The sequence below is a fragment of the Chiloscyllium plagiosum genome, unplaced genomic scaffold, assembly GCF_037043375.1.
Source record: "Chiloscyllium plagiosum isolate Xiang-an unplaced genomic scaffold, Cpla_swu_hap1 HiC_scaffold_51, whole genome shotgun sequence".
Lineage (NCBI taxonomy): Eukaryota > Metazoa > Chordata > Chondrichthyes > Orectolobiformes > Hemiscylliidae > Chiloscyllium > Chiloscyllium plagiosum.
Genome location: NW_028270189.1, coordinates 3,371,985 through 3,394,134, shown reverse-complemented (window position 1 = coordinate 3,394,134; position 22,150 = coordinate 3,371,985). Strand labels below are relative to the sequence as shown.

General features: G+C 57.5%; 1 long non-coding RNA gene across 1 annotated transcript; it reads left to right on the top strand.

The window, feature by feature from the left end:
- Positions 1 to 2,981: 2,981 nt before the first annotated feature.
- LOC148134943 (uncharacterized) lies at positions 2,982 to 22,123 on the top strand. Its single transcript, XR_015755542.1, has 3 exons — positions 2,982 to 3,098; positions 16,829 to 16,939; positions 20,798 to 22,123. It is a non-coding gene; the product is annotated as an uncharacterized LOC148134943 (long non-coding RNA).
- Positions 22,124 to 22,150: the final 27 nt, after the last annotated feature.

Here is a 22,150-nt window from a genome sequence, read left to right as displayed (position 1 = left end):
CCCATCCTCCCTCCCTCCCCCCCTCCCCCCTCCTCCCCATCCCTCCCCCTCCCTCCCCCCCTCCCCATCCCTCCCCCCTCCCTCCCCATCCTCCCCCTCCCCCCCATCCCTCCCCCTCCCCCCCTCCCTCCCCATCCTCCCCCTCCTCCCCCTCCCCCTCCCCCCCTCCCCTCCCCCTCCCCCCCTCCCTCCCCCTCCCCTCCCCCCTCCCCCTCCCTCCCCTCCCTCTCCCCCTCCCTCCCCCTCCCTCTCCCCCTCCCTCCCCCCTCCCTCCCCCTCCCTCCCCCTCCCTCCCCCTCCCTCCCCCTCCCTCCCCCTCCCTCCCTCCCCTCCCTCCCCCTCCCTCCCCCTCCCTCCCCCTCCCCCTCCCTCCCCCTCCCCCTCCCCTCCCCCTCCCCCTCCCTCCCCTCCCCCTCCCTCCCCTCCCTCCCACCTCCCCCTCCCTCCCACCTCCCTCCCACCTCCCTCCTCCCCCTCCCCCTCCCTCCCTCCCCCTCCCTCCCCTCCCTCCCCCTCCCTCCCCCTCCCTCCCCCTCCCTCCCCCTCCCTCCCTCCCCTTCCCTCCTCCCCCTCCCTCCCCCTCCCTCCCCTCCCTCCCCCTCCTCCCCCTCCCTCCCCCCTCCCCTCCCTCCCCCCTCCCCCTCCCTCCCCCTCCCCCTCCCTCCCCCTCCCTCCCCCTCCCTCCCCCTCCCTCCCCCTCCCTCCCCACCCCTCCCCCCCTCCCCCCCCTCCTCCCCCTCCCCCTCCCTCCCCTCCCCCCCTCCCCCTCCCTCCCCCTCCCTCCCCCTCCCTCTCCCTCTCCCTCTCCCTCCCTCCTCCCCCTCCTCCCCCTCCCTCCCCTCCCTCCCCCTCCCTCCCCCTCCCTCCCCCTCCCTCCCTCTCCCTCCCTCTCCCTCCCTCTCCCTCCCCCTCCCTCCCCCTCCCTCCCCCTCCCCCCTCCCTCCCCCTCCCTCCCTCCCCCTCCCCCTCCCTCCCTCCCCCTCCCCCTCCCTCCCTCCCCTCCCTCCCCCTCCCTCCTCCCCCTCCCCCCCCTCCCTCCCCCTCCCTCCCTCCCCTCCCTCCTCCCCCTCCTCCCTCCTCCCTCCCCCCTCCCTCCCCCTCCCTCCCTCCCTCCCCCTCCCTCCCCCTCCCTCCCCCTCCCTCCCCTCCCTCCCCCTCCCACTCCCTCCCCCTCCCCCTCCCTCTCCCTCCCTCTCCCTCCCTCTCCCTCCCTCTCCCTCCCTCTCCTTCCCTCTCCCTCCCTCTCCCTCCCTCTCCCTCCCTCTCCCTCCCCCTCCCTCCCCCTCCCTCCCCCTCCCTACCCCCCCTCCCTCCCCCTCCCTACCCCCCCTCCCTCCCCCTCCCTCCCCCTCCCTACCCCCCCCTCCCCCTCCCTCCCCCTCCCTCCCCCTCCCTCCCCCTCCCTCCCCCTCCCTCCCCCTCCCTCCCCCTCCTCTCCCTCTCCCTCCCTCTCCCTCCCTCTCCCTCCCTCTCCTCCCTCTCCCTCCCTCTCCCTCCCCCTCCCTCCCCCTCCCTCCCCCTCCCTCCCCCTCCCTCCCCCTCCCTCCCCCTCCCTCCCCTCCCTCCCCCTCCCTCCCCCCTCCCCCTCGCTCTCTCTCTCTCGCTCCCCCTCGCTCTCTCTCTTGTTCTCTCTCGCTCCCCCTCGCTCTCTCTCTTGTTCTCTCTCGCTCCCCTCGCTCCCTCGCTCTCTCTCTCGCTCACTCGCTCTCTCTCGCTCCCTCGCTCTCTCTCTCGCTCCCTCGCTCTCTCTCTCGCTCCCTCGCTCTCTCTCTCGCTCCCTCGCTCTCTCTCTCGCTCCCTCGCTCTCTCCTCCTCTCTCTCGCTCCCTCGCGCTCCCTCGCGCTCTCTCTCGCTCTCTCTCGTGCTCTCTCGCGCTCTCTCGCGCTCTCTCGTGCTCTCTCTCGCTCTCTCGCGCTCCTCGCGCTCCCTCGCGCTCTCTCGCGCTCTCTCGCACTCTCTCGCGCTCTCTCGCGCTCTCTCGCGCTCTCTCTCGCTCTCCCTCGCTCTCCCTCGCGCTCCCTCGCGCTCCCTCGCGCTCCCTCGCGCTCCCTCGCGCTCCCTCGCGCTCCCTCTCGCTCTCTCTCTTGTTCTCTCTCGCTCTACCTCGCTCCCTCTCTCGCTCCCTCTCTCGCTCCCTCTCTCGCTCCCTCTCTCGCTCCCTCTCTCGCTCCCTCTCTCGCTCCCTCTCTCGCTCCCTCTCTCGCTCCCTCTCTCGCTCCCTCTCTCGCTCCCTCTCTCGCTCCCTCTCTCGCTCCCTCTCGCGCTCCCTCTCGCGCTCCCTCGCGCTGCCTCGCGCTCCCTCGCGCTCTCTCTCTTGTTCTCTCTCGCTCTACCTCGCTCCCTCTCTCGCTCCCTCTCTCGCTCCCTCTCTCGCTCCCTCTCTCGCCCCCTCTCTCGCTCCCTCTCTCGCTCCCTCTCTCGCTCCCTCTCTCGCTCCCTCTCTCGCTCCCTCTCTCGCTCCCTCTCTCGCTCCCTCTCTCGCTCCCTCTCTCGCTCCCTCTCTCGCTCCCCCTCGCGCTCCCTCGCGCTCCCTCTCGCTCTCTCTCTTGTTCTCTCTCGCTCTCCCTCGTGCTCCCTCTCTCACTCTCTCCCACTGTCCCATCTCTTTCTCACTCCCTCTCCTTCTCTCACTCACTCTCTCCGTCAGCCACGAGACAGGCAGAGAGCAAGAGAGTGTGAGAGAGACGCACACATAGATGGGACCGAGAGAGAGCCCGCTCCTCCCCCATCTGTCCCGCTCTCTGTCTCTCTCACTCCCTCCCACCCTCTCCCTTTCTGTCTTGGTCCCATTGCTCTCTCCCTTTGTCTCTGTCTCTCTCAGTCCCATCTATGTTTGGGTGTCTCTCATTCGCTCACTCTCTCTCTCTCTTTTGCTGTCTCTCGCTTGCGTTCTCTCACTCTCTCTCACTCTCACTCTCTCTCTCGGCCTGTCTTGTGGCTGATGTCGTTGTGAAAAATGAAGAGTGCTTTCCTGCATTCCAGGCACTACCTGAATGCACTTTGTTGTTGCAGAGCTGAGGAGGAAGCTGGCAGCTATATTGAGTGCCTGTATCCTTTCCAGGCGATGCCCACCTGGCTGTCCCCATCGCAATAAATCGGTCAGTGTAACCACCTCAGGGAGAGGCACTGTTCTGGGGTGGGGCGGGAGGGAGCCCGTATCCCAGTGAGTGTGTGTGTGTGTGTGTGTGTGTGTGTGTGTGTGTGTGTGTGTGTGTGTGTGTGTGTGTGTGCCCGTATCCCAGTGTGTGTGTGTGTGCCCGTATCCCAGTGAGAGTCTGTGTGTGTGTGTGTGTGAGCCCGTATCCCAGTGTGCATGTGTGTGTGAGCCCGTATCCCAGTGTGTGTGTGTGAGAGCCCGTATCCCTGTGTGTGTGTGTGTGTGAGCCCGTATCCCAGTGTGTGTGTGTGTGTGTGAGCCCGTATCCCAGTGTGTGTGTGTGTGTGTGTGTGAGCCCATACCCCAGTGAGTGTCTGTGTGGGAGTGTGTGTGAGCCCATACCCCAGTGTGTGTCTGTGTGGGAGTGTGTGTGTGTGTGTGTGTGTGTGAGAGCCCATACCCCGGTGAGTGTCTGTGTGGGAGTGTGTGTGTGTGAGCCCATACCCCAGTGAGTGTGTGTGTGGGAGTGTGTGTGTGTGTGAGCCCATACCCCAGTGAGTGTCTGTGTGGGAGTGTCTGTGTGTGTGTGTGTGTGAGCCCATACCCCAGTGAGTGTCTGTGTGGGAGTGTGTGTGTGTGTGTGAGCCCATACCCCAGTGAGTGTCTGTGTGGGAGTGTGTGTGTGTGAGCCCATACCCCAGTGAGTGTGTGTGTGGGAGTGTGTGTGTGTGTGAGCCCATACCCCAGTGAGTGTCTGTGTGGGAGTGTGTGTGTGTGTGAGCCCATACCCCAGTGAGTGTGTGTGTGGGAGTGTGTGTGTGTGTGTGTGTGTGTGTGTGTGTGAGCCCATACCCCAGTGAGTGTCTGTGTGGGAGTGTGTGTGTGTGTGTGAGCCCATACCCCAGTGAGTGTCTGTGTGGGAGTGTGTGTGTGTGTGAGCCCATACCCCAGTGAGTGTGTGTGTGGGAGTGTGTGTGTGTGTGTGTGTGTGTGTGTGAGCCCATACCCCAGTGAGTGTCTGTGTGGGAGTGTGTGTGTGTGTGTGAGCCCATACCCCAGTGAGTGTCTGTGTGGGAGTGTGTGTGTGTGTGAGCCCATACCCCAGTGAGTGTGTGTGTGGGAGTGTGTGTGTGTGTGTGTGTGTGTGTGTGTGTGTGAGCCCATACCCCAGTGAGTGTCTGTGTGGGAGTGTGTGTGTGTGTGTGAGCCCATACCCCAGTGAGTGTCTGTGTGTGTGTGTGTGTGAGCCCATACCCCAGTGTGTGTCTGTGTGGGAGTGTGTGTGTGTGTGAGCCCATACCCCAGTGAGTGTGTGTGTGGGAGTGTGTGTGTGTGTGTGTGTGTGTGTGTGTGTGAGCCCATACCCCAGTGAGTGTCTGTGTGGGAGTGTGTGTGTGTGTGTGAGCCCATACCCCAGTGAGTGTCTGTGTGGGAGTGTGTGTGTGTGTGAGCCCATACCCCAGTGAGTGTGTGTGTGTGTGTGAGCCCATACCCCAGTGAGTGTCTGTGTGGGAGTGTGTGTGTGTGTGTGAGCCCATACCCCAGTGAGTGTCTGTGTGGGAGTGTGTGTGTGTGTGAGCCCATACCCCAGTGAGTGTGTGTGTGGGAGTGTGTGTGTGTGTGAGCCCATACCCCAGTGTGTGTCTGTGTGGGAGTGTGTGTGTGTGAGTGTGAGCCCATACCCCAGTGTGTGTCTGTGTGGGAGTGTGTGTGTGTGTGTGTGAGCCCATACCCCAGTGTGTGTCTGTGTGGGAGTGTGTGTGTGTGTGTGTGTGAGAGCCCATACCCCAGTGAGTGTCTGTGTGGGAGTGTGTGTGTGTGTGTGTGAGCCCATACCCCAGTGAGTGTCTGTGTGGGAGTGTGTGTGTGTGTGTGAGCCCATACCCCAGTGAGTGTCTGTGTGGGAGTGTGTGTGTGTGTGTGAGCCCATACCCCAGTGAGTGTCTGTGTGGGAGTGTGTGTGTGTGTGTGAGCCCATACCCCAGTGTGTGTCTGTGTGGGAGTGTGTGTGTGTGTGTGAGCCCATACCCCAGTGTGTGTCTGTGTGGGAGTGTGAGTGTGTGTGTGAGCCCATACCCCAGTGAGTGTCTGTGTGGGAGTGTGTGTGTGTGTGTGCGCCCATACCCCAGTGAGTGTCTGTGTGGGAGTGTGTGTGTGAGCCCATACCCCAGTGAGTGTCTGTGTGGGAGTGTGTGTGTGTGTGTGTGAGCCCATACCCCAGTGTGTGTCTGTGTGGGAGTGTGTGTGTGTGTGTGAGCCCATACCCCAGTGAGTGTCTGTGTGGGAGTGTGTGTGTGTGTGTGTGTGAGCCCATACCCCAGTGAGTGTCTGTGTGGGAGTGTGTGTGTGTGTGTGTGAGCCCATACCCCAGTGAGTGTCTGTGTGGGAGTGTGTGTGTGTGTGTGTGTGAGCCCATACCCCAGTGTGTGTCCGTGTGGGAGTGTGTGTGTGTGTGTGAGCCCATACCCCAGTGTGTGTGTGGGAGTGTGTGTGTGTGTGTGTGAGCCCATACCCCAGTGAGTGTGTGTGTGGGAGTGTGTGTGTGTGTGAGCCCATACCCCAGTGAGTGTCTGTGTGGGAGTGTGTGTGTGTGTGTGAGCCCATACCCCAGTGTGTGTCTGTGTGGGAGTGTGTGTGTGTGTGTGAGCCCATACCCCAGTGAGTGTCTGTGTGGGAGTGTGTGTGTGTGTGTGTGAGCCCATACCCCAGTGTGTGTCTGTGTGGGAGTGTGTGTGTGTGTGTGAGCCCATACCCCAGTGAGTGTCTGTGTGGGAGTGTGTGTGTGTGTGTGTGAGCCCATACCCCAGTGTGTGTCTGTGTGGGAGTGTGTGTGTGTGTGTGTGTGAGCCCATACCCCAGTGAGTGTCTGTGTGGGAGTGTGTGTGTGTGTGTGAGCCCATACCCCAGTGAGTGTCTGTGTGGGAGTGTGTGTGTGTGTGTGTGTGTGAGCCCATACCCCAGTGAGTGTCTGTGTGGGAGTGTGTGTGTGTGTGTGTGAGCCCATACCCCAGTGAGTGTCTGTGTGGGAGTGTGTGTGTGTGTGAGCCCATACCCCAGTGTGTGTCTGTGTGGGAGTGTGTGTGTGTGTGTGTGAGCCCATACCCCAGTGAGTGTCTGTGTGGGAGTGTGTGTGTGTGTGAGCCCATACCCCAGTGTGTGTCTGTGTGGGAGTGTGTGTGTGTGTGTGTGAGCCCATACCCCAGTGAGTGTCTGTGTGGGAGTGTGTGTGTGTGTGAGCCCATACCCCAGTGAGTGTCTGTGTGGGAGTGAGTGTGTGTGTGTGTGAGAGCCCATACCCCAGTGAGTGTCTGTGTGGGAGTGTGTGTGTGTGAGCCCATACCCCAGTGAGTGTCTGTGTGGGAGTGTGTGTGTGTGTGTGTGAGCCCACACCCCAGTGTGTGTCTGTGTGGGAGTGTGTGTGTGTGTGTGTGAGCCCATACCCCAGTGAGTGTCTGTGTGGGAGTGTGTGTGTGTGTGAGCCCATACCCCAGTGAGTGTCTGTGTGGGAGTGAGTGTGTGTGTGTGTGAGAGCCCATACCCCAGTGAGTGTCTGTGTGGGAGTGTGTGTGTGTGAGCCCATACCCCAGTGAGTGTCTGTGTGGGAGTGTGTGTGTGTGTGAGCCCATACCCCAGTGAGTGTCTGTGTGGGAGTGTGTGTGTGTGTGTGTGTGAGCCCATACCCCAGTGTGTGTGTGGGAGTGTGTGTGTGTGTGAGCCCATACCCCAGTGTGTGTCTGTGTGGGAGTGTGTGTGTGTGTGAGCCCATACCCCAGTGTGTGTCTGTGTGGGAGTGTGTGTGTGTGTGTGAGCCCGTACCCCAGTGAGTGTCTGTGTGGGAGTGTGTGTGTGTGTGTGTGTGAGCCCATACCCCAGTGTGTGTCTGTGTGGGAGTGTGTGTTTGTGTGTGAGCCCATACCCCAGTGAGTGTCTGTGTGGGAGTGTGTGTGTGTGTGAGCCCATACCCCAGTGAGTGTCTGTGTGGGAGTGTGTGTGTGTGTGTGAGCCCATACCCCAGTGTGTGTCTGTGTGGGAGTGAGTGTGTGTGTGAGACAGCCCATACCCCAGTGAGTGTCTGTGTGTGTGTGTGTGTGTGTGTGAGCCCATACCCCAGTGAGTGTCTGTGTGGGAGTGTGTGTGTGTGTGTGCCCATACCCCAGTGAGTGTCTGTGTGGGAGTGTGTGTGTGTGTGTGTGTGAGCCCATACCCCAGTGAGTGTCTGTGTGGGAGTGTGTGTGTGTGTGTGAGCCCATACCCCAGTGTGTGTCTGTGTGGGAGTGAGTGTGTGTGTGAGACAGCCCATACCCCAGTGAGTGTCTGTGTGTGTGTGTGTGTGTGTGTGAGCCCATACCCCAGTGAGTGTCTGTGTGGGAGTGTGTGTGTGTGTGTGCCCATACCCCAGTGAGTGTCTGTGTGGGAGTGTGTGTGTGTGTGTGTGTGAGCCCATACCCCAGTGAGTGTCTGTGTGGGAGTGTGTGTGTGTGTGAGCCCATACCCCAGTGAGTGTCTGTGTGGGAGTGTGTGTGTGTGTGTGTGAGCCCATACCCCAGTGAGTGTCTGTGTGGGAGTGTGTGTGTGTGTGTGAGCCCATACCCCAGTGTGTGTCTGTGTGGGAGTGTGTGTGTGTGAGCCCATACCCCAGTGTGTGTCTGTGTGGGAGTGTGTGTGTGTGTGAGCCCATACCCCAGTGAGTGTCTGTGTGGGAGTGTGTGTGTGTGTGTGTGTGAGCCCATACCCCAGTGAGTGTCTGTGTGGGAGTGTGTGTGTGTGTGTGTGAGCCCATACCCCAGTGAGTGTGTGTGTGGGAGTGTGTGTGTGTGAGCCCATACCCCAGTGAGTGTCTGTGTGGGAGTGTGTGTGTGTGTGTGCCCATACCCCAGTGTGTGTCTGTGTGGGAGTGTGTGTGTGTGAGCCCATACCCCAGTGTGTGGGAGTGTGTGTGTGTGTGTGTGTGAGCCCATACCCCAGTGAGTGTCTGTGTGTGTGTGTGTGTGTGTGTGAGCCCATACCCCAGTGAGTGTCTGTGTGGGAGTGTGTGTGTGTGTGTGTGTGAGCCCATACCCCAGTGAGTGTCTGTGTGGGAGTGTGTGTGTGTGTGTGAGCCCATACCCCAGTGAGTGTCTGTGTGGGAGTGTGTGTGTGTGTGTGTGAGCCCATACCCCAGTGAGTGTCTGTGTGGGAGTGTGTGTGTGTGTGAGCCCATACCCCAGTGTGTGTCTGTGTGGGAGTGTGTGTGTGTGTGTGAGCCCATACCCCAGTGTGTGTCTGTGTGGGAGTGTGTGTGTGTGTGTGTGTGAGCCCATACCCCAGTGAGTGTCTGTGTGGGAGTGTGTGTGTGTGTGTGTGTGTGCCCATACCCCAGTGAGTGTCTGTGTGGGAGTGTGTGTGTGTGTGAGCCCATACCCCAGTGTGTGTCTGTGTGGGAGTGTGTGTGTGTGTGAGCCCATACCCCAGTGTGTGTCTGTGTGGGAGTGTGTGTGTGTGTGAGCCCATACCCCAGTGTGTGTCTGTGTGGGAGTGTGTGTGTGTGTGTGTGTGTGAGCCCATACCCCAGTGTGTGTCTGTGTGGGAGTGTGTGTGTGTGTGTGTGAGCCCATACCCCAGTGTGTGTCTGTGTGGGAGTGTGTGTGTGTGTGAGCCCATACCCCAGTGTGTGTGTGTGTGTGTGTGTGTGAGCCCATACCCCAGTGTGTGTCTGTGTGGGAGTGTGTGTGTGTGTGTGTGAGCCCATACCCCAGTGAGTGTCTGTGTGGGAGTGTGTGTGTGTGTGAGCCCATACCCCAGTGTGTGTCTGTGTGGGAGTGTGTGTGTGTGTGTGTGAGCCCATACCCCAGTGTGTGTCTGTGTGGGAGTGTGTGGGAGTGTGTGTGTGAGCCCATACCCCAGTGAGTGTCTGTGTGGGAGTGTGTGTGTGTCTGTGTGGGAGTGTGCGTGTGTGAGAGCCCATACCCCAGTGTGTGTCTGTGTGGGAGTGTGTGTGTGTGAGCCCATACCCCAGTGAGTGTCTGTGTGGGAGTGTGTGTGTGTGTGTGAGCCCATACCCCAGTGTGTGTCTGTGTGGGAGTGTGTGTGTGTGTGTGAGCCCATACCCCAGTGTGTGTCTGTGTGGGAGTGTGTGTGTGTGTGTGAGCCCATACCCCAGTGTGTGTCTGTGTGGGAGTGTGTGTGTGTGTGTGAGCCCATACCCCAGTGAGTGTCTGTGTGGGAGTGTGTGTGTGTGTGTGTGTGAGCCCATACCCCAGTGAGTGTCTGTGTGGGAGTGTGTGTGTGTGTGTGAGCCCATACCCCAGTGAGTGTCTGTGTGGGAGTGTGTGTGTGTGTGTGTGTGAGCCCATACCCCAGTGAGTGTCTGTGTGGGAGTGTGTGTGTGTGTGAGCCCATACCCCAGTGAGTGTCTGTGTGGGAGTGTGTGTGTGTGTGTGAGCCCATACCCCAGTGTGTGTCTGTGTGGGAGTGTGTGTGTGTGTGTGTGAGCCCATACCCCAGTGAGTGTCTGTGTGGGAGTGTGTGTGTGTGAGCCCATACCCCAGTGTGTGTCTGTGTGGGAGTGTGTGTGTGTGTGTGAGCCCATACCCCAGTGAGTGTCTGTGTGGGAGTGTGTGTGTGTGTGTGAGCCCATAACCCAGTGAGTGTCTGTGTGGGAGTGTGTGTGTGTGTGTGTGAGCCCATACCCCAGTGTGTGTCTGTGTGGGAGTGTGTGTGTGTGTGAGCCCATACCCCAGTGAGTGTGTGTGTGGGAGTGTGTGTGTGTGTGAGCCCATACCCCAGTGAGTGTCTGTGTGGGAGTGTGTGTGTGTGTGAGCCCATACCCCAGTGAGTGTGTGTGTGGGAGTGTGTGTGTGTGTGAGCCCATACCCCAGTGAGTGTGTGTGTGGGAGTGTGTGTGTGTGTGAGCCCATACCCCAGTGAGTGTCTGTGTGGGAGTGTGTGTGTGTGTGAGCCCATACCCCAGTGAGTGTCTGTGTGGGAGTGTGTGTGTGTGTGTGTGAGCCCATACCCCAGTGAGTGTCTGTGTGGGAGTGTGTGTGTGTGTGAGCCCATACCCCAGTGAGTGTCTGTGTGGGAGTGTGTGTGTGTGTGTGTGTGTGTGTGAGCCCATACCCCAGTGTGTGTCTGTGTGGGAGTGTGTGTGTGTGTGAGCCCATACCCCAGTGAGTGTCTGTGTGGGAGTGTGTGTGTGTGTGTGTGAGCCCATACCCCAGTGTGTGTCTGTGTGGGAGTGTGTGTGTGTGTGTGTGAGCCCATACCCCAGTGAGTGTCTGTGTGGGAGTGTGTGTGTGTGTGTGTGAGCCCATACCCCAGTGAGTGTCTGTGTGCGAGTGTGTGTGTGTGTGTGTGAGCCCATACCCCAGTGTGTGTCTGTGTGGGAGTGTGTGTGTGTGTGGGAGTGTGTGTGTGTGTGTGTGAGCCCATACCCCAGTGAGTGTCTGTGTGGGAGTGTGTGTGTGTGTGTGTGTGAGCCCATACCCCAGTGAGTGTCTGTGTGGGAGTGTGTGTGTGTGTGTGTGTGAGCCCATACCCCAGTGTGTGTCTGTGTGGGAGTGTGTGTGTGTGTGTGTGAGCCCATACCCCAGTGTGTGTCTGTGTGGGAGTGTGTGTGTGTGTGTGAGCCCATACCCCAGTGAGTGTCTGTGTGGGAGTGTGTGTGTGTGTGTGTGAGCCCATACCCCAGTGAGTGTCTGTGTGGGAGTGTGTGTGTGTGTGTGAGCCCATACCCCAGTGTGTGTCTGTGTGGGAGTGTGTGTGTGTGTGTGTGTGCCCATACCCCAGTGAGTGTCTGTGTGGGAGTGTGTGTGTGTGTGTGTGTGCCCATACCCCAGTGAGTGTCTGTGTGGGAGTGTGTGTGTGTGTGAGCCCATACCCCAGTGTGTGTCTGTGTGGGAGTGTGTGTGTGTGTGTGTGAGCCCATACCCCAGTGAGTGTCTGTGTGGGAGTGTGTGTGTGTGTGTGTGTGTGCCCATACCCCAGTGAGTGTCTGTGTGGGAGTGTGTGTGTGTGTGTGAGCCCATACCCCAGTGTGTGTCTGTGTGGGAGTGTGTGTGTGTGTGAGCCCGTACCCCAGTGTGTGTCTGTGTGGGAGTGTGTGTGTGTGAGCCCGTACCCCAGTGTGTGTCTGTGTGGGAGTGTGTGTGTGTGAGCCCATACCCCAGTGAGTGTCTGTGTGTGTGTGTGTGTGAGCCCATACCCCAGTGAGTGTCTGTGTGTGTGTGTGTGTGAGCCCATACCCCAGTGTGTGTCTGTGTGGGAGTGTGTGAGTGTGTGTGAGCCCGTACCCCAGTGTGTGTCTGTGTGGGAGTGTGTGTGTGTGTGTGTGTGAGCCCATACCCCAGTGAGTGTCTGTGTGGGAGTGTGTGTGTGTGAGCCCATACCCCAGTGTGTGTCTGTGTGGGAGTGTGTGTGTGTGTGAGCCCATACCCCAGTGTGTGTCTGTGTGGGAGTGTGTGAGTGTGTGTGAGCCCGTACCCCAGTGAGTGTCTGTGTGGGAGTGTGTGTGTGTGTGTGTGTGAGCCCATACCCCAGTGAGTGTCTGTGTGGGAGTGTGTGTGTGTGTGTGTGTGTGTGTGAGCCCATACCCCAGTGAGTGTCTGTGTGGGAGTGTGTGTGTGTGTGTGCCCATACCCCAGTGAGTGTCTGTGTGGGAGTGTGTGTGTGTGTGTGAGCCCATACCCCAGTGAGTGTCTGTGTGGGAGTGTGTGTGTGTGTGAGCCCATACCCCAGTGAGTGTCTGTGTGGGAGTGTGTGTGTGTGTGTGTGAGCCCATACCCCAGTGTGTGTCTGTGTGGGAGTGTGTGTGTGTGAGCCCATACCCCAGTGTGTGTCTGTGTGGGAGTGTGTGTGTGTGTGTGAGCCCATACCCCAGTGAGTGTCTGTGTGGGAGTGTGTGTGTGTGTGTGTGTGAGCCCATACCCCAGTGAGTGTCTGTGTGGGAGTGTGTGTGTGTGAGCCCATACCCCGGTGAGTGTCTGTGTGGGAGTGTGTGTGTGTGTGAGCCCATACCCCAGTGAGTGTCTGTGTGGGAGTGTGTGTGTGTGTGTGTGTGAGCCCATACCCCAGTGAGTGTCTGTGTGGGAGTGTGTGTGTGTGTGTGTGTGAGCCCATACCCCAGTGAGTGTCTGTGTGGGAGTGTGTGTGTGTGAGCCCATACCCCAGTGTGTGTCTGTGTGGGTGTGTGTGTGTGTGTGTGAGCCCATACCCCAGTGAGTGTCTGTGTGGGAGTGTGTGTGTGTGTGTGTGTGTGAGCCCATACCCCAGTGAGTGTCTGTGTGGGAGTGTGTGTGTGTGTGTGAGCCCATACCCCAGTGAGTGTGTGTGTGGGAGTGTGTGTGTGTGTGAGCCCATACCCCAGTGAGTGTCTGTGTGGGAGTGTGTGTGTGTGTGTGAGCCCATACCCCAGTGAGTGTGTGTGTGGGAGTGTGTGTGTGTGTGAGCCCATACCCCAGTGTGTGTCTGTGTGGGAGTGTGTGTGTGTGTGTGTGTGCGCCCATACCCCAGTGAGTGTGTGTGTGGGAGTGTGTGTGTGTGTGAGCCCATACCCCAGTGAGTGTCTGTGTGGGAGTGTGTGTGTGTGTGTGAGCCCATACCCCAGTGAGTGTCTGTGTGGGAGTGTGTGTGTGTGTGTGTGTGTGCCCATACCCCAGTGTGTGTCTGTGTGGGAGTGTGTGTGTGTGTGAGAGACAGCCCGTACCCCAGTGAGTGTCTGTGTGGGAGTGTGTGTGTGGGAGTGTGTGTGTGTGTGTGTGTGTGTGTGTGTGAGCCCATACCCCAGTGTGTGTCTGTGTGGGAGTGTGTGTGTGTGTGAGAGACAGCCCGTACCCCAGTGAGTGTCTGTGTGGGAGTGTGTGTCTGTGTGGGTGTGTGTGTGTGTGTGTGTGAGCCCATACCCCAGTGAGTGTCTGTGTGGGAGTGTGTGTGTGTGTGTGTGAGCCCATACCCCAGTGAGTGTCTGTGTGGGAGTGTGTGTGTGTGTGTGTGAGCCCATACCCCAGTGAGTGTCTGTGTGGGAGTGTGTGTGTGTGAGCCCATACCCCAGTGAGTGTCTGTGTGGGAGTGTGTGTGTGTGTGTGTGAGCCCATACCCCAGTGAGTGTCTGTGTGGGAGTGTGTGTGTGTGTGAGCCCATACCCCAGTGAGTGTCTGTGTGGGAGTGTGTGTGTGTGTGAGCCCATACCCCAGTGTGTGTCTGTGTGGGAGTGTGTGTGTGTGTGTGAGCCCATACCCCAGTGAGTGTCTGTGTGGGAGTGTGTGTGTGTGAGCCCATACCCCAGTGTGTGTCTGTGTGGGTGTGTGTGTGTGTGTGTGAGCCCATACCCCAGTGAGTGTCTGTGTGGGAGTGTGTGTGTGTGTGTGTGTGTGTGAGCCCATACCCCAGTGAGTGTCTGTGTGTGTGTGTGTGTGTGTGTGAGCCCATACCCCAGTGTGTGTCTGTGTGGGAGTGTGTGTGTGTGTGTGTGTGTGAGCCCATACCCCAGTGTGTGTCTGTGTGGGAGTGTGTGTGTGTGTGTGTGAGCCCATACCCCAGTGAGTGTCTGTGTGGGAGTGTGTGTGTGTGAGCCCATACCCCAGTGAGTGTCTGTGTGGGAGTGTGTGTGTGTGTGTGAGCCCATACCCCAGTGAGTGTCTGTGTGGGAGTGTGTGTGTGTGTGCCCATACCCCAGTGAGTGTCTGTGTGGGAGTGTGTGTGTGTGTGTGAGCCCATACCCCAGTGAGTGTCTGTGTGGGAGTGTGTGTGTGTGAGCCCATACCCCAGTGTGTGTCTGTGTGGGTGTGTGTGTGTGTGTGTGAGCCCATACCCCAGTGAGTGTCTCTGTGTGTGTGTGTGTGTGAGCCCATACCCCAGTGTGTGTCTGTGTGGGAGTGTGTGTGTGTGTGTGAGCCCATACCCCAGTGAGTGTCTGTGTGGGAGTGTGTGTGTGTGTGTGTGTGAGCCCATACCCCAGTGAGTGTCTGTGTGGGAGTGTGTGTGTGTGTGTGTGTGAGCCCATACCCCAGTGAGTGTCTGTGTGGGAGTGTGTGTGTGTGAGCCCATACCCCAGTGAGTGTCTGTGTGGGAGTGTGTGTGTGTGTGTGTGTGAGCCCATACCCCAGTGAGTGTCTGTGTGGGAGTGTGTGTGTGTGTGTGTGTGAGCCCATACCCCAGTGAGTGTCTGTGTGGGAGTGTGTGTGTGTGTGTGTGTGAGCCCATACCCCAGTGAGTGTCTGTGTGGGAGTGTGTGTGTGTGAGCCCATACCCCAGTGTGTGTCTGTGTGGGAGTGTGTGTGTGTGTGTGAGCCCATACCCCAGTGTGTGTCTGTGTGGGTGTGTGTGTGTGTGTGTGAGCCCATACCCCAGTGAGTGTCTGTGTGGGAGTGTGTGTGTGTGTGTGTGTGTGAGCCCATACCCCAGTGAGTGTCTGTGTGGGAGTGTGTGTGTGTGTGTGAGCCCATACCCCAGTGAGTGTGTGTGTGGGAGTGTGTGTGTGTGTGAGCCCATACCCCAGTGAGTGTCTGTGTTGGAGTGTGTGTGTGTGTGTGAGCCCATACCCCAGTGAGTGTGTGTGTGGGAGTGTGTGTGTGTGTGAGCCCATACCCCAGTGTGTGTCTGTGTGGGAGTGTGTGTGTGTGTGTGTGTGCGCCCATACCCCGGTGAGTGTGTGTGTGGGAGTGTGTGTGTGTGTGAGCCCATACCCCAGTGAGTGTCTGTGTGGGAGTGTGTGTGTGTGTGTGAGCCCATACCCCAGTGAGTGTCTGTGTGGGAGTGTGTGTGTGTGTGTGTGTGTGAGCCCATACCCCAGTGTGTGTCTGTGTGGGAGTGTGTGTGTGTGTGAGAGACAGCCCGTACCCCAGTGAGTGTCTGTGTGGGAGTGTGTGTGTGTGTGTGTGTGTGTGTGTGTGTGTGTGTGTGTGTGTGAGCCCATACCCCAGTGTGTGTCTGTGTGGGAGTGTGTGTGTGTGTGAGAGACAGCCCGTACCCCAGTGAGTGTCTGTGTGGGAGTGTGTGTCTGTGTGGGTGTGTGTGTGTGTGTGTGTGAGCCCATACCCCAGTGAGTGTCTGTGTGGGAGTGTGTGTGTGTGTGTGTGAGCCCATACCCCAGTGAGTGTCTGTGTGGGAGTGTGTGTGTGTGTGTGTGAGCCCATACCCCAGTGTGTGTCTGTGTGGGAGTGTGTGTGTGTGTGTGTGTGAGCCCATACCCCAGTGAGTGTCTGTGTGGGAGTGTGTGTGTGTGTGAGCCCATACCCCAGTGTGTGTCTGTGTGGGAGTGTGTGTGTGTGTGTGAGCCCATACCCCAGTGAGTGTCTGTGTGGGAGTGTGTGTGTGTGTGTGTGAGCCCATACCCCAGTGAGTGTCTGTGTGGGAGTGTGTGTGTGTGAGCCCATACCCCAGTGAGTGTCTGTGTGGGAGTGTGTGTGTGTGTGTGTGAGCCCATACCCCAGTGAGTGTCTGTGTGGGAGTGTGTGTGTGTGTGAGCCCATACCCCAGTGAGTGTCTGTGTGGGAGTGTGTGTGTGTGTGAGCCCATACCCCAGTGTGTGTCTGTGTGGGAGTGTGTGTGTGTGTGTGAGCCCATACCCCAGTGAGTGTCTGTGTGGGAGTGTGTGTGTGTGAGCCCATACCCCAGTGTGTGTCTGTGTGGGTGTGTGTGTGTGTGTGTGAGCCCATACCCCAGTGAGTGTCTGTGTGGGAGTGTGTGTGTGTGTGTGTGTGTGTGTGTGAGCCCATACCCCAGTGAGTGTCTGTGTGTGTGTGTGTGTGTGTGTGAGCCCATACCCCAGTGTGTGTCTGTGTGGGAGTGTGTGTGTGTGTGTGTGTGAGCCCATACCCCAGTGTGTGTCTGTGTGGGAGTGTGTGTGTGAGCCCATACCCCAGTGAGTGTCTGTGTGGGAGTGTGTGTGTGTGAGCCCATACCCCAGTGAGTGTCTGTGTGGGAGTGTGTGTGTGTGTGTGAGCCCATACCCCAGTGAGTGTCTGTGTGGGAGTGAGTGTGTGTGTGCCCATACCCCAGTGTGTGTCTGTGTGGGTGTGTGTGTGTGTGTGTGAGCCCATACCCCAGTGAGTGTCTCTGTGTGTGTGTGTGTGTGAGCCCATACCCCAGTGAGTGTCTGTGTGGGAGTGTGTGTGTGTGTGTGAGCCCATACCCCAGAGAGTGTCTGTGTGGGAGTGTGTGTGTGTGTGTGTGTGAGCCCATACCCCAGTGAGTGTCTGTGTGGGAGTGTGTGTGTGTGTGTGAGCCCATACCCCAGAGAGTGTCTGTGTGTGTGTGTGTGTGTGTGTGTGTGAGCCCATACCCCAGTGAGTGTCTGTGTGGGAGTGAGTGTGTGTGTGAGACAGCCCATACCCCAGTGTGTGTCTGTGTGGGAGTGTGTGTGTGTGTGTGTGTGTGTGAGCCCATACCCCAGTGAGTGTCTCTGTGTGTGTGTGTGTGTGTGAGCCCATACCCCAGTGTGTGTCTGTGTGGGAGTGTGTGTGTGTGTGTGTGTGAGCCCATACCCCAGTGTGTGTCTGTGTGGGAGTGTGTGTGTGTGTGTGTGTGAGCCCATACCCCGGTGAGTGTCTGTGTGGGAGTGAGTGTGTATGTGAGACAGCCCATACCCCGGTGAGTGTCTGTGTGGGAGTGAGTGTGTATGTGAGACAGCCCATACCCCAGTGTGTGTCCAGGTGGGAGTGAGTGTGTGTGTGTGTGTGTGTGTGTGTGTTATGAAACGGTGTAACCCTTGTCTCTCTCTCTCCCCCCCCCTCCCCCTCCCTCCCTCGCCCCCAGACTGTCCTTGTCCACCTGATGAACCTCCTGTTCGGATCGCTGAGTGTCTTCTACCTCACCTACCTGGGATCGTTTTTTGACATTGATGTTGAGGAGGAGGTGGAGGAAGAGGTAGGTTGGTGAGGCACCCCACCCTTGCCCTCCCCCATCCCCGTTCCCCCTCCCCCTCCCCCTCCCTGGGAGATCCGCTGGCCTTGACTGTGTCTAGCCTGTGCCTAGGTTGGTAGTGTCTGAACGGAGTCTCCAGGCTGTAGAACATCGAACATTAGAGTACAGTACAGGCCCTTCAGCCCTCAATGCTGCACCAACCTGTGAATCCCTCTGACCATCTAACCTACACCACTCCACTCTCCCCGTACACCACTCCACTCTCCCCCTACACCTCTCCACTCTCCCCCTACACCACTCCACTCTCATCCATATGTCTATCCGATGACCAATTAAATGCCCTTAAAGTTGGCGAGTCTACTACTGTGGCAGGCAGTGCGTTCCACGCCCCTTCTACAGAGTAAAGAAACTACCTCTGACATCTGTCCTATATCTATCACCCCTCAGTTTAAAGCTATGCCCCCTCGTGCTAGCCATCACCATCTGAGGAAAAAGGCACTCACTGTCCACCCTATCTAACTCTCTGATCGTACGTCTCAATTTAGTCACCTCTTAACCTTCTTCTCTCTAACAAAAACAGCCTCAGGCTTTCCTCATAAGACCTTCCCCCCCATACCAGGCAACATCCTGGTAAATCTCCTCTACACCCTTTCTAATGCTCCCACATCCTTCCTATAATGCGGCGACCAGAACTGTACACAATACTCCAAGTATGGCCACACCAGAGTTTTGTACAGCTGCAACATGACCTCATGGTTCTGAAACTCAATCCCTCCACCAATAAAAGCTAACACACCATACACCTTCTTAACAACCCTATCGACCCCTGGGTGGCTACTTTCAGGGATCTACACACATGGAAACTAAAATCTCTCTGCTCATCCACACTACCAAGAATCTGACCATTAGCCCAGTACTCTCTATTCCTGTTACTTCTCCCAAAGTGAATCACTTCACACTTTTCCACATTAAACTCCATTTGTCACCTTTCAGCCCAGCTCTGCAGCTTATCCATGTCCCTCTGCAACATCCTTCGGCACTATCCACAACTTCACCGACCTTGGTGTCATCCACAAGTTTACTAACCCATCCTTCTAAGCCCTCATCCAGCTCATTTACAAAAGTGACAAACAGCAGTGGCCCCAAAACCGATCCTTGCAGTACATCACTAGTAACTGAACTGCAGGATGAACATTTCCCATCAACCACCACCCTCTGTCTTCTTTTAGCTAGCCAATTTCTGATCCAAACTGCTAAATCACCCTCAATCCCACGCCTCCGTATTTTGTACAATAGCTACCGTGGGGAGCCTTATCAAACACTATCATACACATATCAACCACTTTACCCTCATCCACCTGTTTGGTCACCTTCGCAAAGAACACAATAAGGTCTGTGAGGCATGACCTACCCTTCACAAAACCGTGTTGACTATCCCAAATCAACTTATTCCTTTCCAGATGATTATAAATCCTATCTCTTATAACCTTTTCGAACACTTTACCCACAACCGAATTAAGGCTCACCAGTCTATAATTACTAGGGTTGTCTCTACTCCCCTTCTTGAACAAGGGGACAACATTTGCTATCCTCCAGTCTTCTGGCACTATTCCTGTAGACAATGATGACATAAAGATCAAAGCCAAAGGCTCGGCAATCTCCTCCCTGGCTTCACAAAGAATCCAAGGGATAAATCCCATCCAGCCCAGGGGATTTATCTATTTTCACACTTTTCAGAATTTCCAACACGTCCTCCTTGTGAACCTCAACCCCATCTAGTCTAGTAGCCTGTTTCTCAGTATTCTCCTTGACAACATTGTCTTTTTCCAGTGTTAATACTGATGAAAAATATTCATTTCGCTCTTCCCCTATCTCCTCTGACTCCACGCACAACTTCCCACTACTGTCCTTGATCGGACCTAATCTTATTCGAGTCATCCTTTCATTCCTAATATACCTGTAGCAAGCTTTAGGAATCTCACTGATCCTATTCGCCAAAGACTTCTCATGTCCCCTCCTCGCTCAGCTCCGTTCTCTCTTTAGATCTTTCCTGGCCACCTTGTAACTCTCAATCACCCGACCTGAGCCTTCACGTCTCATTCTAACATAAACCACCTTCTTCCTCTTGACAAGAGCTCCAACTTCTTTATTAACCCCCCGGCTCCCTCGCTTGACCACTTCCTGCCTGCCTGACAGCTACATACCTCTCAAGGACACGTAGTGGCTGCTCCTTGAACAAGCTCCGCATTTCGATTGTGCCCACCCCCTTGCAGTTTCCTTCCCCATCCTCTGCATCTTAAATCTTGCCCAATCGCATCATAATTGCCTTTCCCCCAGCCGGAACTCTTGCCCCGCGGTATATACCTATCCCTTTCCATCGCTAAAGTAAACATGACCGAATTATGGTCACTGTCTCCAAATCTAACACCTGGCCTGGCTCATTACCCAATGTGGCCTCGCCCCCTTGTTGGCCTGTCTACATACTGTGTCAGGAAACCCTCCTGCACACACTGGACAAAACCTGACCCGTCAAAAGTATTCGAACTACTCCCAGTCAATATTTGGAAGGTTAAAGCCCCCATCACAACTACCCTGTCGCTCTCACTCCTATCCAGAGTCATAGAGATGTACAGCACGGAAACAGACCCTTCGGTCCAACCCGTCCATGCCGACCCAGATATCCCAACCCAATCTAGTCCCACCTGCCAGCACCCGGCCCATGTCCCTCCAAACCCTTCCTATTCATATACCCATCCAAATGCCTCTTAAATGTTGTAATTATACCAGCCTCCACCACATCCTCTGGCAGCTCATTCCATACACGTCCCACCCTCTGGGGGAAAAAGTTGCCCCTTAGGTCTCTTTTATATCTTTCCCCTCTCACCCTAAACCTGTGCCCTCTAATTCTGGACTCCCCCACCCCAGAGAAAAGACTTTGTCTATTTATCCTATCCATGTCCCTCATAATTTTGTAAACCTCTATCAGGTCACCCCTCAGCCTCCGACGTTCCAGGGAAAACAGCCCCAGCCTGTTCAGCCTCTCCCTGTAGCTCAAACCCTCCAACCCTGGCAACATCCTTGTAAATCTTTGCTGAACCCTTTCAAGTTTCACAACATCTTTCCGATAGGAAGGAGACCAGAATCATCTTTGCTATCCTTACTTCTACCTCTCTGGAACTATTCGGAGGCCTATAGAAAACTCCCAACAGGGTGGCCTCTCCTTTCCTGTTTCTAACCTCAGCCCATACTACCCCAAACATCCTTTCATCAGCCCTAATACTGTCCTTGACTAACAATGCCACACCCCCACCTTTTACCATCTTCCCCGTTCTTAGTGAAACCTCAAAATCCCAGAACAACCATTCCTGCCCCCTGCTCTACCCACGTCTGGGAAGCGACCACAACGTCGAACTCCCAGGTACTGCCCCATGCTGCGAGCTCACCCCGCCTTACCCCGGACAGCGCCAGTCTCCCCAGCCTGAGGATCGGCCGGCTATTCGGCAAGGCGGGGCTTCACGGCGCTTGTTCGCTCGCTCGCTCTGCGTGTTTTTGCGGGGTGGGGCAAGGAGCTAACTGTGAGGTAGACAACTCCCCCCTCCACCCCACAACCCAACCCGTGCAACGCGAAGCCCCACCCTGCCGAACAGCCGGCAGTTCCGAGGTGGGGGGGGGGGGGGGGGAGGAGGATCTGGGGCTGGGAGGGGTTGCCGGGTGCGAGAGAGATGGAGAGGGAGACTGTGATGCCACCCGTGGGCAAATCGGTTTGCGCTGTGCGTGGGGTGGGGGGGGTGTTATTGGGTGGGGGGGTGGGGCATGGTCTGCAGCAGCCACCCCCACCCACTGTTCTGTCTGTCCCTACAGGGCTATGGCATGGCATTCACCATCCAGAAATGGCAGGAGCTGGCGTGGGCTGGGCACTGGGTGACGCTGGGGCTGTGGGCCTTCTCCCGGACTCTGGGCTGATGACGGAGGGATGCCCAGACCCGGGGCATTGGCCTGAGGGAGGGGGCAGGGCTTGGGGGTTCCAGGAATTGGTGGAGACCGACACACACACACGCACACATCCCCCCCCCCACCCTCGCTGATTCGAAAGGGGGCTAGACGCACCCCTCCCAGACCTGGGCGGTCTCGGACTCTTCCCCCCCTCCCCCCCCCCCCCCCCCCCCCCATCACCACTAGCCCTGGTTTCCACCGATAACGCTTCTTGCTCCATCCCCCACCTCCCGGAACACCTCCCCTCTGCCCCGTCCTGGGCGGACGTGGTGGGGTAGGATTTATCCAGCCACCTCCACCCCCACCCCAAACTGCTCATCCCGTCTGGATCCGCAGCACCCCGCTGAGGGACACGGTACAGTCTACACAGGGACAGCAGGAGGCCATTCAGCCCCTCCTCCCTCAGCCTGTTACACAGCAACAGGAGGCCATTCAGCCCCTCCCCTCCGCCAGCCTTTTACACAGGAACAGGAGGCCATTCAGCCCCCCTTCCCTCCTCCAGCCTGTTACACAGGAACAGGAGGCCATTCAGCCCCCCTTCCCTCCTCCAGCCTGTTCCACAGGAACAGGAGGCCATTCAGCCCCTCCTCCTCCAGCCTGTTACACAGGGACAGGAGGCCATTCAGCCCCCTCCTCCTCCTCCAGCCTGTTCCACAGGAACAGGAGGCCATTCAGCCCCTCCTCCTCCAGCCTGTTACACAGGGACAGGAGGCCATTCAGCCCCCTCCTCCTCCTCCAGCCTGTTACACAGGAACAGGAGGCCATTCAGCCCCCTCCTCCTCCAGCCTGTTACACAGGAACAGGGGGCCATTCAGCCCCTCCTCCTCCAGCCTGTTACACAGGGACAGGAGGCCATTCAGCCCCCTCCTCCTCCTCCAGCCTGTTACACAGGAACAGGAGGCCATTCAGCCCCCTCCCCCAGCCTGTTACACAGGAACAGGAGGCCATTCAGCCCCCCTTTCCTCCTCCAGCCTGTTACCCAGGAACTGGAGGCCATTCAGCCCCTCCCTCCTACTCCAGCCTGTTACACAGGAACCACATGCCCTGGCAGTAACCCCGATAGATCACTGAGCAAATTGCTGTGAAATTAGAATTGACTGTCCTACCCTCCGCCAAAATGATACTGTTCCCAACCCCTCACTGCCAATCATGCCTGGTGTATTTATACAGAGAAATATCAGACACATTTCGATACTTTGGAGTCTCGCTGTTTCCTTTCTG